This window comes from Bison bison, unplaced genomic scaffold (assembly GCF_000754665.1).
Source record: "Bison bison bison isolate TAMUID 2011002044 unplaced genomic scaffold, Bison_UMD1.0 scf7180017864243, whole genome shotgun sequence".
Lineage (NCBI taxonomy): Eukaryota > Metazoa > Chordata > Mammalia > Artiodactyla > Bovidae > Bison > Bison bison.
In genome coordinates this window covers 3,577,189-3,594,053 of record NW_011494815.1, presented here as the reverse complement: position 1 = coordinate 3,594,053, position 16,865 = coordinate 3,577,189, and the positions used below count along the sequence as shown (strand labels likewise).

Genomic DNA, 16,865 nt, shown 5'->3' with positions numbered 1-16,865 from the left:
CACCCAGCAAGCACGGACGTGGCGAGTCATCCTCCGACCCCAGCTACACAGCAATCAACCTCATGTTCACGGAAGGTGGTGGGAAACTCCTGCCCTGACGGTGGTGATGTGCGGTCTATGGACCACTGAGGATGGTGAATGAACTCGTTGTGCGTCTCAGCCACGGAGCCAGATCATCCATCAGGGCAGCGAAGCATTTCCATCCCTCTGAGACAGGCTGCTCTATTAATCACTACAGAAAACAGCGGGGAGGGGGGTTCCTGCCAACGGAAGGCTCGAGACAGGTTGGACCCACGTGTTTCGTCACTCTCGTGACTGCAGCAGGGTCTGGCAGGCTGTCCCTTCTAGACTCCTGTTCACGTGGGCCAGGCTTAGTTCACAGTTGGGGAAAACAGCACTGAGCAAAACAGAAATCCCCGCTTCTGGAGTTCAGGGTCTGAGAGACAACAAGTAAAGTAAGTCAGATCCACAACATACTGGCTGGGGCTAAGTGCTCAGGAGAAAAGGAAAGCAGGACAAGGCAGGCCTCTCAAAGCACAGCATCTGAACAAATGCCTGGAGGAAGGGGGCAGAGCAGCGTGGACGTCTGGGGGAAGGACATTCTGGGGAGAAGGAAGAACAGATTCAAGGCCCTTGACTTTAGGAATGGGCTGAGGGTGACTGAGAAACAACACAGCCCAGGGCAACTGGAGTGGATTGAACTGGGTGGGATTTGAGGCCCAGGGGAGTGGGAAGGAGCAGGACCACATGGTTGGGGGTTTTGTGGACCCTGAGAAGGACTTTGGTTTTATTCTGAGAAAAATGAAGAGCCATTCTGACTTCTGATGGGGAAAGCTTTCGACCTGGTACTCTTTAACAGGACTGCTGGGCTGAAAAGGGACAGAGAATGTGGGTCTATGGGAACTCTCCATAATTTCATCTCTATTTTGCTGTGAACCTAAGACTACTCTTAAAAAAACAAAAGTTTGTTAAAAAGAGAGAGAGAGTGAGATGGACGAGGAGCAAAGCCAAGCAGTGAGTAAACTCCTGTAGGATGGGCTGGCATTGGAGAGGTGGATGGAAGTGACTGAGAATCGGACTTGTATATGTCTTCAGAATGGAGGGAGAGAGAGACAGAGGGTCAAGGTCACTACTGGCTTTAGGCCTGAGCATTGGAGGATGGGGCTGGCAAGTCCAGGTGAAGAAGGCTCACAGAAAACCCTAAGCTCTGTGAGAAAACACGACAGAGGCCAAGCCCCAACCTCCAGACGCCCACAGCCTACGATGCCAGGACTGGGGCAGAGTGAGGACCCGCCTGGAGGCTCCCTGCCCTCTTCTCTGGCTACAGTTCTGTCCTGTGTCCAACCACGGGGACAGACAGCCAGGTGGCAATGACCTCAAGGCCCTTTTAGGGGACAGGTCCTGCGGTTGGATATCTGAGAAACAAACATCCTCCTCCATCCAGCTGATGAGCTGAGCTTTCACAGTGGTGATAAAGGGGTGATGTTCAGAGCGGGGACCCCCACACACATGTCACCACGGGCCTTCCCCCGGCTTCCCAGTAGCCCAGCTCCCCAGTCAGAGCTTGCAGGGAGCCACACCAGCCCTCAGGGCAACCGATCAAATGGGGTACCATCCTGGGAGGGGGTGTGAGAGAGAGGTAAAGCAAGTTCTGACCTGAGCCACCTAACTTGCAAAGCCCTGGATGGGTGACGTTGGGCAGGGGCAAGCACTGGGATCAGGTAGACAGATGAGGGTCTGGTCACCTTTCTAAAGAGCTGGGACTTGATCCTATGAGTGGGTTGAATCAAGGAATGCCATCCTTCAGACTGGGCTTTAAAGACCTCTCTGACTGCTGATGGAGAGAGGGTTGAAGGGTGACCCTGGAGGCAGAGAGATAGGGAAGGTGATGGAGGCTGAATCCCTCAGTGATGACAGGGACATTGGAGATGACTCCAACAGGACTTGACTACTCACGGGGCAAGTTGGGGAAGACTCCTGTGCAATACCGCACTGCGATGGAGATCGGGGCACAGTGGGAGGTGGGGTCAGGGAGAACGGGACCAGTGTGCACTTTCCCATGAAGCCTCCCGTCTGCTAACTTTCTGGCTTGGAGGAATGGAGAGAATGGAGACAGGGACAGTGCAGCAGGCCTCTGGCCCCAAGTGGTGAACGGTGCCCCAGGGGTAGCAGAGTGGGGGTGTGGGAAGGGGTAGGTGGGAGACAAGGTTCTAGGCTTAGTTCTGCCAGAGGCAGATAAGAGTGAGGGACTAGATGAACTGTAAGGCACTTTCACCCAGGACAATCTGGGTGCTCCACTGGCTAAATCGGAATCTGGGAATTTCTGCCAGTATAAAATCCTACTACACACCTCCTGGCCCAGAAGGTAAGAAGAGAGGCATGGAGCATGCAACATGATCATGGAAGGAACGCAGGTTCTCAAGACCAACAACCTGGCAACCTATCTAGTCTCAGGTCTCACCATGCCGCCCTCCAGGCTGTGTTCTTTGTGTGAATCATTAGAACTCTTGCCTTTCTCCTCATCCACCTGACTGACTCCACTTGTTCTTTAGGAGTCACCTCTTCCAGGAAGCCCTCCCTGGCTTCACCCCCTTCCCAGACTCACCTTGATCTCAGCCTCAGTTCAGTTCAGTAGCTCAGTTGTGTCTGACTATTTGTGACCCCATGGACTGCAACATGCCAGGCTTTCCTATGTATCACCAACTCCTGGAGCTTATTCAAACTCATGTCCATTGAGTCGGTGATGCCATCCAACCCTCTCATCCTCTATTGACCCCTTCTCCGGCCTTCAATCTTTCCCGGCATCAGGGTCTTTTCCAATGAGTCAGTTCTTTGCATCAGGTGGCCAAAATATTGGGAGGTTCAGCTTCAGCATCAGTGCCTCCAACGAATGTTCAGGACTGATTTCCTTTAGGATCAACTGGTTGGATCTCCTTGCAGTACAAGAGACTGTCAAGAGTCTTCTCCAACACCACAGTTCAAAAGCATCAATTCTTCGGTGCTCAGCTTTTTTTATAGTCCAACTCTCACATCCATTTATGACTACTGGAAAAACCATAGCTTTGACTAGATGGACCTTTGTTGGCAAAGTAATGTCTCTGCTTTTTAATATGCTGTCTAGGTTGGTCATAGCTTTTCTTCCAAGGAAAAAGTGTCTTTTAATTTCATGTCTGCAGTGATTTGGGAGCCCAAGAAAATAAAGTCTCTCACTGCCATTGTTTCCCCATCTATTTGCCATAAAGTGATGGGACCGAATGCCGTGATCTTAGTTTTCTGATCTCAGCCTATGGTACCCTAATGGCCAGTTTCTTTGTTTGGCTCCCCATGAGCCCCTCAAGAGCAGGGGCTACACCATATTTTCCCCCATTCCCCCAGCCTTAGTACCTGACCACAACATAATAGGTGCTCAAAGAATGACTGAATGAAGAAACTTAATGAGCTGCTGTTTCATTTTACTGGGGAAAAATATCAGTTTTCATACCAGATAAATTGGATAAAACCTAATAACGTCCCAGTCAACACTGCTATTCCCCACTGAATTAATTTATACATTCGCTTGCAAGCTTAATAATATAGGCATATATTTTAGAGGGAACAGGTGGTGATGAATGACAGGCTTAATTAGGCAAATCATTCCACCTAAAATAAAAATATACAAACTCCAAGCGCAGTGATTCAGCAGCACAAGGGAAAAAAAAATGTTAAGAACAAAAGCTCCAAACACAACTGCTTTCATTCCTTCTAATTAAGTTTCTCTTTAATCTGCAATTTTAAAAGGCAATTCTTTTAATTTAGTGATTTTCTGTAAAAGATAAAGGAAGACACAGCCCTCAAAAGAATATCTGCATTTAGAGAAAAAATATACCACCCCTGTCCGTTGTTAGAATGACAGTATCTAATTAATTCCACCTATAGGCAATTAGAAACGGAAGTCAGGGTTCTGCTGGAGGGAGGGGAGACTCAGGCGGGCAGGACCAGGCCTCTGGAGCCCTTCGTATTTGGTGCGATGACGGGACCAGAGCCCTGGTGGCAGTGGGAGAGGTGGTCCAGTTAACGGCTCCACCAGCCTCTGTCTCCAAGGCAGGTGAGGTGGCCCTTCATGATGCCCTAGATGTCCTTCCAAAGCTCTGATCTGATGAGATCTTTAAGACCCAGCTCAGATCTCCTGGGAGGCCTTTCCTCCATCCAGGTTAGCCTTTGCTGTTGATGGTCCCCTTCCTACTTGTATTATAGATGTTATATCAATTAGTCCTGAAGTTGGGTCAGTGTTAACAAGCACCCATGCTAGCTCTAACCCTCACGACAACCCTGCCATCCTATGGGTGAAGGGAGGGGGTTACCATCTGGGTCTCAGAGCAAAGTGACAGGGCCGGCCAGGCAGGCATTACATCTCCCTCATTTAGTCTTTGAAATGACCACCAACTGTATGATGTCTAGAAGCTTCCAAGGTCTGGCACAAAAGCCTGCCTTCCACAAAACCTCCCCATCCCGCCTTCTGAGAACTTCCCTCCTCCAGTACAGCTCACAGCACTCCACCCTTCTCTTGTAGTTCAGCAAGCCCCCAGCCACTCCTCCCCTGGCAGCCCATGGGGTTCTCTGGGGGACAATACCTATGACTTATTTTCCTCTCCAATATCTTGTCAGCCCCTAAACTGAATACAGTGCTTGGCATAGAGGTGGTACTTAGTAAATGTTTGCTTAGATGAAATAAATATGTTCCTTCTAGATCTGGCTCCTTCCTGTTTATCATTCAGGGCTAGCCAAAGAGATCAGGTTCCCAAATTCCCATAAGCCTGTAAAGCACAGCTCTCTGGGTCCAGAAACCCTTGCTAGCTCCTAGGTCCCCAGGACAGGAAAGGACAGAGAACTCACTCTGGTGCTTGAGGCCCTTGGTGACTTGGTGACAACCCTTCTGGGTTTCACACCCACCCCTCGGCTCCAGTCACAAAGAATAGCTGGTCCCCCATCCCTCATCTCCCTGCTTCCAGGCCTCTGCTCTGCTGTGTCTGCCCTGGAGAATCCCTTTCTTCACTATCTCTGAGTGCAAAAATCCTAGCCATTTTTCAAAGTTCAGCTTTAATGCTGCCTCCTGGGGGCAACTTTTGTCAAGACCACCCAAGGTGGAAGGCTTCCCCTATGGCGCTAGTGGTAAAGAACCTGCCTGCCAATGAAGGAGACAAAAGCAACATGGGTTCGATCCCTGGGTGGGGAAGATCCCCTGGAGGAGGGCATGGCAACCCACTCCAGCATTCTTGCCTGGACAGTCCCATGGACAGAGGAGCCTGGTGTCACAAAGAGTCAGACAGGACTGAAGCAACGTACACGAACGCAGGCCCCGGGAGAAAGGAATGCCTTTCTCCTTTCCTGAACCCCGCCTCCCTGTCTAAGGCATTGTCTGATATGATGCAGTCCATATGATACATACATAGGTGTCTTCTCAGAACCAGATGGAGATGAGGCCTCATGCCTTAGCCTCTCCTGAAGTTCTCTGTGCCTGACACGCAGTCCATGGGCTGCAACAAGGCCAGAGGACAGAAGAACCGCAGCAGCTCAGCGTCATGGAGAGGGTATGGACTCTGCAGTTAGGAAGATCCAGCTTTGAATCTTGCCTCTGCCACTACTGTGTGACTTTGGGTAAGTTTTCAAACCTCTCTGAGCCTTAGCTGCCACTTCTATAAAACAGGGCTGACAAGGCCTATACCATAAAGGATTATGGAGGTGATTAGTAAGAGAGGACATACCAAAGCCCAGGCAGGGCCCCTGTACATGGTGGTCCCTTCTCCCCATGGCCACATCCATGCTCAGAGCAGCTCCTTTTCATTTACTCAGGAGGATTGAGTGCCTTGTATCAGAAACCACTTTCTCCAGCCTGCGCTGAAATTCTTAAGGTGGAGGCTCCAAGAAGACAAGACATGTTCTGTTTTTTTAAAGCTGAATTCCCAGTGCCTAGGATAGTGCCTGATGTCAATGCTTAGACTCTATTGAGTGAATGAATCTCCACCCAAATTTATGGTCAGCAGGTCCAAAAAAAAAACCTCATTCATCAATCAAGAAAGGAAACTTAGGAGCTGGACTCCCTCCTCAAATCTTTTTAAAATAGTTTTGAAAAATGACTTGACCTTTACTGAGCGCTTCCTGTTCACAGGCAGGCATATGTGAGGACCTGATGTGACATTCTCTGACCCTCACAACAAAATGAGGAGGTTGGTGGGATTTTATGTTTTTATGAACGGGGCCTGGACCGGGCAAGTAGACTGCCCAGCAGAGAGGAGCAGGCCATCATGCCAGGCAGGGGGCGCCAGCCCCCAGCCCCTGATGCTCTGCTTTGGGATGAAAGCCTGGGCAGCCTCCCCTCACCTAGGGGTGCTCTAGGAGTGCCTTTCTCTAGGCCAGGCAGGGAGAGAAGACTTGACAGCCTGCCAAACATCCCTGAGTCCCCCGAGCTGACCATGAGTATGGATGTTGGCCCCTAAGGATGATTCACAGGGAATTGGAAGGAAGTGAAGGGGACCTAGGGCCTTGGGTCCCCAGGTGGGGCCTGTGGATCAGTGGCTGCATCTTTTTGGCTGGCCTCCGGCCTCCCCAGTTCTCCAGCACAGGACAGAGTCCCTTACGCAGGGGCAACAAGGATTAGAGAACTGAAAACAAAACTCTGTGCACAGAGCTTTCAGGTGCTGAAGAGGCCTTTTAAGGCCCCATGAGGATGAGGAGGGAACAAATATGGGGCTGACAGGAGAGGCCTGACGGTGTCCCAGGTCTGGTGTTTGTTCATGGATATCCTATTACTTTGAAAACACAAGGGCAGAGAGACCAGAACGAAGGTGCACACGGCACCCTTTCCACACAGTCTAGGGTGCTGATTCCTGCACACTGCTGGCCTTGGCTCTGGCCGGTTTTTGGTAGAGGGCACAGGTGTGGAGTGGGGAGGGCAGGGGTGAAGAGGCATATAAGGGGCTGCCCCAGGCAGTTGTGAGCCCCCAAGAGGGGGCAAGGAGGGAGACCCTGCATTGACTTGGGGAGGTGGGGCCCCCATGACCAGAGTCTATGGAAGCTTTCATGACAATGCACAAGCGCTCCTACTTGACTAAAACTCTGTTCCCAACAATGGTCCTCTGCTGCTTCAACTTTCTAAACATATGTTCTGCATCATCTCGCTTGTTCCTCATAGACAAGCATTAGAATTTCCATCTTACAGGTGGAGAAACTAAGGCCCAGAGAGATGAAGCCCCCTTCTCCCCTGCAGTTCAAGAGCAGGCCTCACTCTCTCCTCTCCCCAGGGAGTGAAGGCTGTACCTGCAGATAGGTTGTGAGACAATGGGCAGCTCAGCACATGTTTGGCTGGCTCTTTTAGGATCACCACTAACAGGCCTCTGTGTTCCCCTCACAGGTACATGCAGGCCCCAGGACACCGTGCTGCCATATCTCAAGGGCAGTGCCTGAGAACAGAAGTTCCTTATTATAAGAGGGGGTAGTGGTGACTTCCCGAGAAGCAGGGCATGGGGAAGCCGGTGAGGTAGGCGCCTGGAAGCCGCCTGGGCTCCAGGAATGCCATCTGGGTTCCAGGAATGCTGTCCATGCATGTACACCCAAGCCTGGACTGGGGAAGGAGGGCCTGGCACGAGTGAGCATGCCTTTATCCTCCTAGTCTGCACCCCAAAAGGGAAACATGGATGTGGCTGCCCGGTGCAAAGACCCCACCCCGAGGGCTGCTGCTTGGCTGCAGGAAAAGTAGGGATAAATCCTGATGAAAATGACAAAATGACCTAAATGCAGAGGCCTTTACAGCTGCCAAAGCAAGCCATCTCCACCATCATAACTCATTTTAGAAATGAGAAATGACCAGCTGCGAAAGGGACTGTCCCATGTCAACAGCTAGACTTGAACTTGGAATCCTAGGGGCCTCTAACAAGTTCAGCACAAATCCTATCTACAGTGTAACAGGTTCTCAAAAACAGTAGTGATGATAAAGATACCAAAAGCCAGCGTCCACTGAACACTCACTGTGCCCCCGACTTCTGGCACCAATTCAAATTACCACCTGGTTTTACAGATGACGAAACAGGCCGTTTGACCCAGGTCACCCTGCTAGCAAGTGACAGCCCAGGGGCTTAAATCTAGACCCTGCAGCTCTGCTAGCTCTGGGCTGGGCTCCCTGTCAGATGGAGAATGCCCACTCAGATATAATGCAGTGTGTCTCCTAACACTTTCACCTGCAGACACCCAGAGACACTTAGAATCAGTCCTGGGGCCTGGGAGAGGGACTTCCCCCATCCACAAGCCTCAGAGGATGTGCAGGAAGCAGGCTGGGCACGTGTAGAAACGAGTCTTCCCTCCCAGGAACCCCCAAACCTCAACCCAGCTGCTCATTATGTTTCTGCTGCTGCCTATCCATAGATGGAATTACAGGAGAGGAACGACAGGAGGGGACAGGTGCCTGGCTCTCAGGGCCCTGCTTGCCACCTACTGACACACCAGTCTACCCACCCACAACCTGGCAGGCAGATTCGCGGGCCAATCCTCCAACATTCAGGGACACACTCTCGGCTTCTAGTTCAGACCAAGGGCAGCAACCACAGCCATCACCAGCCACTCACAAATGCCCCTATTTTGTGCAGGCCCCTCTTCCTCATTTGAAGAGAAGACAGGTGTACAGCTTGAAAAAGTGATGTGAAAACATACCATCTCTGTCTGAGCAGGCTGTGTGATACCCCTCAAGAGAACTTGGGGTTGGTTTTCCTGAGACCTAATTTACTCAATAATTTAATAAATACTTGTGTGTTCGTTACCTGCCAGGCACTGATCTAAGGTGGGGACCTATGTGTCAACAAGGCCCGCCGAGTCTCTGACCTCACAGAACTTAAAACCTCTATCCACATGAAGACCTCTGTCTTGTCAAGCAGAAGAGAGAGCAAAGACATTCTACTAAACCTTTAGGGTTTTTTCCACACAGGAGACAAAGGCACTCGAAGAAGAAACATTTCTATCAACATAATTAGCAGGCAAGCCAAAGCTATGAAACACCAGTGTTTTTCTTTTCTTTTTTTTTTTTTAAGGTTACTAAATGAATTCATTCATATGTCAAACAGAAAAACCAACTGGAAAAACCTGTCCCTCAGTAACATATCAGCCAAAGGAAGTGAGTGATCCCAGTTCTCTGTTTAAACCCTCCCCCTCCTCTCTGCAGACCTGCTGTTCACACGTGTTAAACATTAATTACAACTGTTACTCATTACATAGCATAAAGCTCGGAGTACCAACACAATTGTTAATTTCCTCCCAGGCCCAAGGCATTCTGGGAAGCTGAGCAGGGGGCAGGAAGCATTGCTGGAGCCCCACTGGGGCCAATGGTGAGGAGGTGGCATGCGCAGGGTGCACCAGGTGAGGGTGGCAGATTCCCCGTGGACTCTTCTGCCGAGGCTGAGCCTGTTTATTCTAAGCACATGAGCATGAGTCACAGCCTTCGTGGGAATAGCGAGCCTGGAGCAGGCGCTGACGCAATCACTGTCAGCACCACCACCTTCGGAGCTCTTGTGCTTCACGGTGACAAGTTACCAGCCCAGTACGGAGTGGGTGCAGTGGCTTCTGCCTTAAGAAAAGCCACCTCACCCCAGCACAGGTAAAGGGAAGGTTCAGACCTGCTCGTGACATACTCACAATGTCAATGCAGCAGTGGGGAGAGCGCCTGACTCGACTTCATTAGCTGCGTGGACAGGCTGCTCACCGTCTCTGAGCCCGAATGGTGCCATCTGTGTGATGACAGTGAAACCACACCATCCCTTCCCTTGCAGGACTTCATAGGGTTAACCCACGCCAGCCTCGTAACCGGGGCTCACTGTCTATTAACTTCCTGCCCCTCCTCCATCACCCCCTTACCTTCATGAGATTATCTTAAATTAGCCAACTGAGCTGGCTTAGGGATGACTCACAGATGTTTAGGAAATAGACATACCTGGGACCTTACTTTCCCCTTCCTCTGCCCTTTGAGCCTCACTTGATGAGGCTGGGAAAATGTCAAAACTCAAGAGGGTGCCTGCCAAAGGGGTGACCGACACAGCAATAGCACCCCTTCAGCTGACAGTGACAAGGGAGTACCTGGCTGTTCCAGAATAAACCAGTGCACATCCACAGAGGATGTGGAGGGAGCACAGAGGGGCCCCAGCCCAAACTGGGACGGGGGTGGGGAAGGGAGTCATGTCAAGGGAGGCTTCCTGGGGGAGGTGGCACTGACACACCAAGCCAAGCTGTGATACCCCTTTCCTACCTCCTCCCTGAGCCCAGCGCCTAACATATAGTAAGTACCGAGTGTGCTGTAGGTTCTCAAAGTGGGGTCCCCAGATCAGCAGCCTCAGCAACACCTGGGATCCTGTTTGAGAGGCAGATTCTCCAGCCTCATCCCTGGAACCTACTGGATCAGGAGCTCTGGGGGTGGGACCCTGTAATCTGTTTGACGCTTCTTGCCGGTGACTCTGCCACATGCTCTGAGCAAACCAACCAACGAACGAACATGTCACAGCTAGAATCGAGAGGGGTTTGGGGGAGACTGGCAGTGGGGACCCTCTCATACCTGGGGACCAGTGGTCTAGTCCTCAGGAGGGACTGAATAAAGGATGGAAGAACTGGGTGGTTCACGGTGAGAACTGTTGCTGGAATCGAGAAGGGAGTATCTCCTACAGAAGTGTTGTTTTCCACACTATCCATACCTCTCATTGCCTGCAGTAACTGGGAATGAATTTCATAAATGGGCCCTCTGTGCCCCCAAAGTAGCTTTTTATGCAGTACTGTTTTAATATATAAAATTAAATTTTACTGAATACAGCAAGCCTTCCCTGAGCACCAGTAACCATTCTCTCAGGCATGACCCTTTAGAGTTTATGAAGTCTTTTCAGCCAATCTTCTCCCTTGATCACCACAGAGATCCAGCGTGATAGTTTGTGACAATCCCTGTTTTACAGACGGGAAAACCGAAGCTCAGGAGGCTGAGAGCCTGTCTGAGATCCCACAGCTGGTGAGTGGTGGAGCTGGCATGTAAACTTGGGATTGTCTGACTCCTACTACTGTCCCAGTGGCTCCTGACACCAAGACACTGTGTTGAGCTTTCAAGGGCAGAGAAATTGGCCAAGGAGCTTAGTAAGGAAGACAGATAAGTACTCAAAATAAGTATATTCAGCATTGAGTCATGTCTGTCTTCTCTTTTCGCTAGAAGGCAGGCCCGTTGCTGGCTGAAACCAGGACATTGCTTTAAAAGTAACTTCAATGGGGACAAATCTCCAGACAGTGAGTTAAAAACAAAATGCCTCTGTTTCTCTGAAAGATCTTTTTTTTTTTATTTGACTGTGCCAGGTCTTAGCTGCAGCACGTGGATCTTTGATTTTCATTGTGGCATGCAAAATCTTTAGTTGTGGCAAATGGGATCTAGCTCCCTGACCAGGGATCAAACTGGGGCCCCCTGAATTGGGAGCAGGAAGTTTTACCCACTGGACCACCATGGTAGTCCCTCTCTGAAATATCTTAAGGGTGCCCTTCACGCACTCTCTTGCTGCCCAGCACCTTTAGTAAGCACTCTGATCACTTGCTTCTTCTCGGAGGCAATGGCAATCATTAAAAAAGTAGCTTTTAACTGAACCCACTGAATTAAAAAGAAATGTTGATCCATCCTCTGTGTATGGCCCAATTGGCTCTGCCATGAGGTCTCCAGCAGTTCCTGTTCCGTCCCTGGGCCTCAGTTTCCTTGGCTGGACAAGGAGTGGGATGCCGTGGTGTGGGGACCCCTCCCTGTGCAGAGCGGGGGCAGACGATGACCAACCCATGGGATGGCTCTGGTCATCCCCGTGCAGTCACGAACCTTCTAGAACTTGGGCTGTCACAGGCTCCTCAGCTGGAACCATTTCGAGTGGAAACCTACACCCCAGGCACATATCCTACTCGCTGTAGACACAAGGAGAAATTGGTTATGTTGCCAACAAGGTCATATAGTCAAAGCTATGATTTTTCCAGTAGTCATAAATGAATGTGAGAGTTGGACCACTAAAGAAAGCTGAGCGCTAAAGAATTGATGCTTTTGAACTGTGGTGTTGGAGAAGACACTTGAGCGTCCCTTGGACAGCAAGGAGATCAAACCACTCAATCCTAAAGGAAATCAGTCTTGAATATTCATTGGAAGGACTGATGCTGAAGCTGAAACTCCAAAACTTTGGCCACCTGATGCGAAGAACTGACTCATTTGAAAAAACCCTGATGCTGGGAAAGATTGAAGGTAGGAGGAGAAGGGGACGACAGAGGATGAAATGGCTGGATGGCATCACCAACTTGATGGACGTGAGTTTGAGCAAACTCCAGGAGATGGTGAAGGACAGGGAAGCCTGGTGTGCTGCAGTCCATGGGGTTAGAAAGAGTGGGACACAACTGAGCGACTGAACAACAACCCAGGGGCTCTGGGAGGATGAGGGCTCTAGCACATTACATGCAGTATCTTGCGTGGTGTCAGAGAATTGAGACATCAACAGGGCTTGGATTCTAAGTGGGACTTTATAGGTTCAAATTCTGGCTCTGCAGCTGACTAGCTATAGGATCCTGGGCAACTGTTTCTTCTCTTTGGACTTCAATTTCTGTATCTGTAAAAGGACAAAACTAAGATCCCAGGAGGTGGTTGGGAGGATGAAATGAGATAATACACGCAAAAGTGTTCTGTAAATACCAGCACTACCAGTACAGTGCTCTGTAAGCCTCACCAGGACCCTCTGCAGCAGACACGTTTCCCCAGAGAGAGCACGGAGGCCCCAGGAGAGGTTCTATCCCTGTCCTTCCAGGGGCCCCCACAGATGTGGAGACTCCACATCCATGCCCCTCCCGCCCCCCAGAGCCCAAGTCTGCTTCTCTAGGTTACCCACCCAGTCCTCAGCCCTCTCCCCGTGTAGCCACCTCCTGGGTAGGCTCTGTCCATCTTACAAAGCCCAGGGGCTGGTCAGACCATCTGCACCAAGCTGTGCCACCCGAAACAGCATGGAATCACTCAGGGTACTTCTCTTGCCCCACGCTGGGCAGGGAGTTGCATCAGTGAGGGGTTGGACCTGCTGCCTATAAAGTCTCTGGGGGGTGAGTCAAAGCAGCGGGGGGAACCGAGTTCAGCCAGCTCTGAAGGCAGGGGAGTCTGCTGGGTGGGCAGGGGGCTGACAGCCTGATTGTAAAACTGATAAGGCATCCGTTTTGGAGGTTGGGATCAACCCCCAACCTCAGGCCAGGCATGTATGCTGAGACTCCGGTGCTGGGTGCATGGGGGCAGGGATCCTGGCTGAGGCTATCAGCAGCTTCCCATAGGGAGGGCAGGCAGGAAACCTCCTTCACCTGCTACAGAACTCTGAGCGAAGGGAAGACTATCATTCCCAGGAAGTGAGGACCACCTCAAACCCTGCAATAGCTGTTTTCATGACAACCAGGAAGTGATAATCGAGACTTCCCGAAAGGCTGCCCTGGCTGAGAAGGCCACCTTCTGTGGGAAATGCCGAAGCACCCCTTACAAGAGCCTCCTTTCATGACTGCAATGCAGGACAGCACTGTGAAGGGCAGAAAGCACTTTTGCTTCATAGACTGAATCACAGAGGTAGTTCAAAGGGCTCCCCTTCCCTCAGCCTCCGGCCAGCATGCTGGGGTCCTGATGAAATGAAGTATGGAAGGAGCCTTGAAGTGGGGGGTTGCAGGCAAAGCCCTCCTGATACCAATGCGGCCTCACTCAAGCTTCTGCTGGCCAATCTCAGTGACAGGAAGCTCATGATACAGTTTCAGGTGTATCTGAAATTCTTACCACTCACCGGGACCGTATATCCCTATGGCTCCTCCTTGGTAGGCCCACCTCTGCCCTTTGGGGGTGCCCATACTGTACACCTTTGGAAATCTGAAAACACTGCCCGGGTTCCTTCATGCAAGCTAAACAGGCAGAATCAGAATATAAGGGATGGAAAGAGATGATGACAGTTTTGCCCAGTGGATTTTTAGCCCAGTTGCAGATCCTGTCCCCAGGCTCCTGGGGCCCATCACAGCACCCAAGGGCCCAGAGAACTGGGCGGGGCACTTCAAACAGGGGTTGTGAAAAGGAGGACGAGGCCCAGCTCAGCACTGCCTTGCTCCCTGACACCACCAATGACGAGCTAAAGCATGTGCTGCACACTCTACTCATTCAGGCAGGAGGTGGGAGTCACCTTTGTTCCTGAGCAGCCACCCTTCCTGGTTTAGAAATGGGACTCTGGCAGCACTTCAGCAACCCAGTCGAGCTGTTTCCACTCGTTCTGGTTACCCGAGAGGTGGTGCATCCACTTCACTCTACCTACACGGTGGGCTAGGAAACAGGAGGGTGCTCCTCACCTGACAACTTCTGTCTAGATGTGGGGAGGGGATCTGGTCAAAGACTCAAGACTGGTGCTCACAGCATCCCTTCAGCCAAGGGAAACGACTTCCTTCTATGCCCCAGAAATCAGAACTGAGCCAAAAGCTTCTTGGGGAAAGCACAATCAGTATCCAGGGCTTCCCTGGGGGCTAAGCAGTAAATCCACCTGCAATGCAGGAGATTCGATCCCTGGGTCGAATCCTGGGTCGGGAAGATCCCCTGGAGCAGGGCATGGCAACTCACTCCAGTATTCTTGCCTGGAGAAGCCCATGGACAGAGAAGTCTGGTGGGTTACAGTCCATGGGGTCTCAAAGAGTCAGACATGACTGAGTGCCTTAGCACACACCCACAATGAGTATCCACTCCAGAGCAGGACACACAGTTGATGAGGTAAGTGACTTGATGAGACACAGGTGGGGACAGGATTCTGCATCTGCCTCCTAACAGCAGCCTAAGAAGTTGACCTACAATGACACATGTGATAGCAACTCAGCAACAGAAAACCAAATCCAGAATGGAGACCCGTGGCCCAGAAACTTATGTGGGGACCAGTTCTGAGACCTTGTGATCCTTTGTGAAATGTATAGTAGTTCTAAAACCAGCTTTGGGCAGAATTGGGCAAGTTCTGGCCTGAGAGCCTTCTGAAGAGATGATGTCGTGTGGGGTAAGTGCTTTTCATTTTAACAAGCCTGAGAATCCCCTGGGGGTCTTTTGAAACTTATTGACTCTGCAGGTCTGGGGGCTTCCCTGATGACTCAGATGGTAAAGAATGTGCTTCCAAAACAGGAGACCCAGGTTTGATCCCTGGGTTGGGAAGGCCTCCTGGAGAAGTGAATGGCTACCTACTGCAGTATTCTTTCTTGGAGAATCCCATGTACAGAGGAACCTAGCAGCTACAGTCCATGAGGTTGCAAAGAGTCAGACATGACTGAGCGACTAACACTTTCACTTTCTGCAGGTCTGGTCTGGGGCCTGAGACTCTGCATTTCTCACCAGTTCCCAGGTGATGTGATGCTGCTGGTCCAGGGACCACATTTTGAGCAGTAAAGCACCAGACTAGACCAAAACATCAGAGGTAACATGACCTGCAAGGTGGTCAGTCCAGGAGAGGGTGAGATGCCACAGCTGCCTGCAGTGTCGTCTCTTGCCATGGCCCCTTGGTGTCTAGAACAGTTGTTACATGAAACGTTTAGCCCTTTAATCAAACTGGTGTTTGCGAAGAGCCACCTCTGGAACAGCATCAGTCCCATTCTAGCTTCTCCCACACCCGGGATCAACCACACCAGGGGACAGTCCTTGGCTTTCACTGTGCCCAGAGTAGGAAAGGCTGTGAAATGCACTGGAGAGATGTGAGGTGACCAAAGACCTTTCAGTTACCCAATTACTCTCAGCCCTGGCTTTTGGCTGGCACACACCACCTGCCAGACGGGCCCAGCACCCATAGCACTGACTATATGGTGAAAGAACTGCCCCACCAGGGTCATGAGCAGGAAGCTCTGCAGGCCTAGAGAGGCAGCAAGGAAGCCCGTGGGATGCGTGGATGTGCCAGGAGGGCTCAGAGTGATGGCAAAGGAAGTGCAAGACTTTCCCAGATAGGACACAGCTGGGAAGGGCACTTAGCAGAAGGCAGAGATTGCACAGAGTGCTATATCCAGGGAACTGAGCCATACATGCTAGAGTAGTCAGAACCTCAACTGAGGGAATCAAGACAAGTGGAGGGCAGAAGCCTCACTTCTGAGCCCCAGAAAGGGAGGAAGGGTCCAGTTGTGCTTGAAAATGGGAGATTCTAAACAAAATGAATGTTAAGAATAAAAACTCTTCCTTTATGACCTTCAATGTGATAAGAGTTAGTCACTCCATGTTTCTTTGTTCATATGCCAAAACTCTTAGAAGCATAGAAATTTTTTGCATCTGACTTTCCCCTTTTAACATTAAACATAAGCATTTTCTGAGGCTGCTATACATAATATACTCTTTGTCAACGTCACTTTGTAGTGGCTGCTCAATATTCCATTTAATCAATGCCCAATGCCGAACATCCAGGTCGTTCCCCATCTCTCATGATCATCATGCCTTTTTCTGTGCTTTCGATCATAAGTTTGGATCCTAAGGACTGAGATTAGGATCAAAGGGTGTGAACATAGCTGAAGACAGGTGACACATATGACATACTGCTTTTCAGAAGGCTGTGGGAGCAGAGAGGCACCTGAATCATTCAAGGGGCTCCGGGCCAGGGGCGAGGTCAGCCCCTGAGGTCAGGACGTGCCCACAGCCTGTGCTCTGTGAACGGGCTTGTGCTGAATGAAGCTGGAACAGGAAATGCAGTGGCCCTGGATGTATGCAGGCCGTCGTAGCTGCACGACAGACTGATTTTCTTCTAGTCTTTAAAATTTCCTTCCAAAATCTTGGCTTCAGTGAACTAGAGCATTACCAACAGGACCAAGACAGAGTCAGACAATGAGATCATCTGGGCTGTCTAGATCCTGGC

The 16,865-nt window shown here is 50.7% G+C and overlaps 1 protein-coding gene across 1 annotated transcript in view; it reads right to left on the bottom strand.

The window, feature by feature from the left end:
- SHB (Src homology 2 domain containing adaptor protein B) overlaps positions 1–16,865 on the bottom strand; it is a 134,887-nt gene that overhangs the window by 30,637 nt on the left and 87,385 nt on the right. The window lies entirely within an intron of this gene.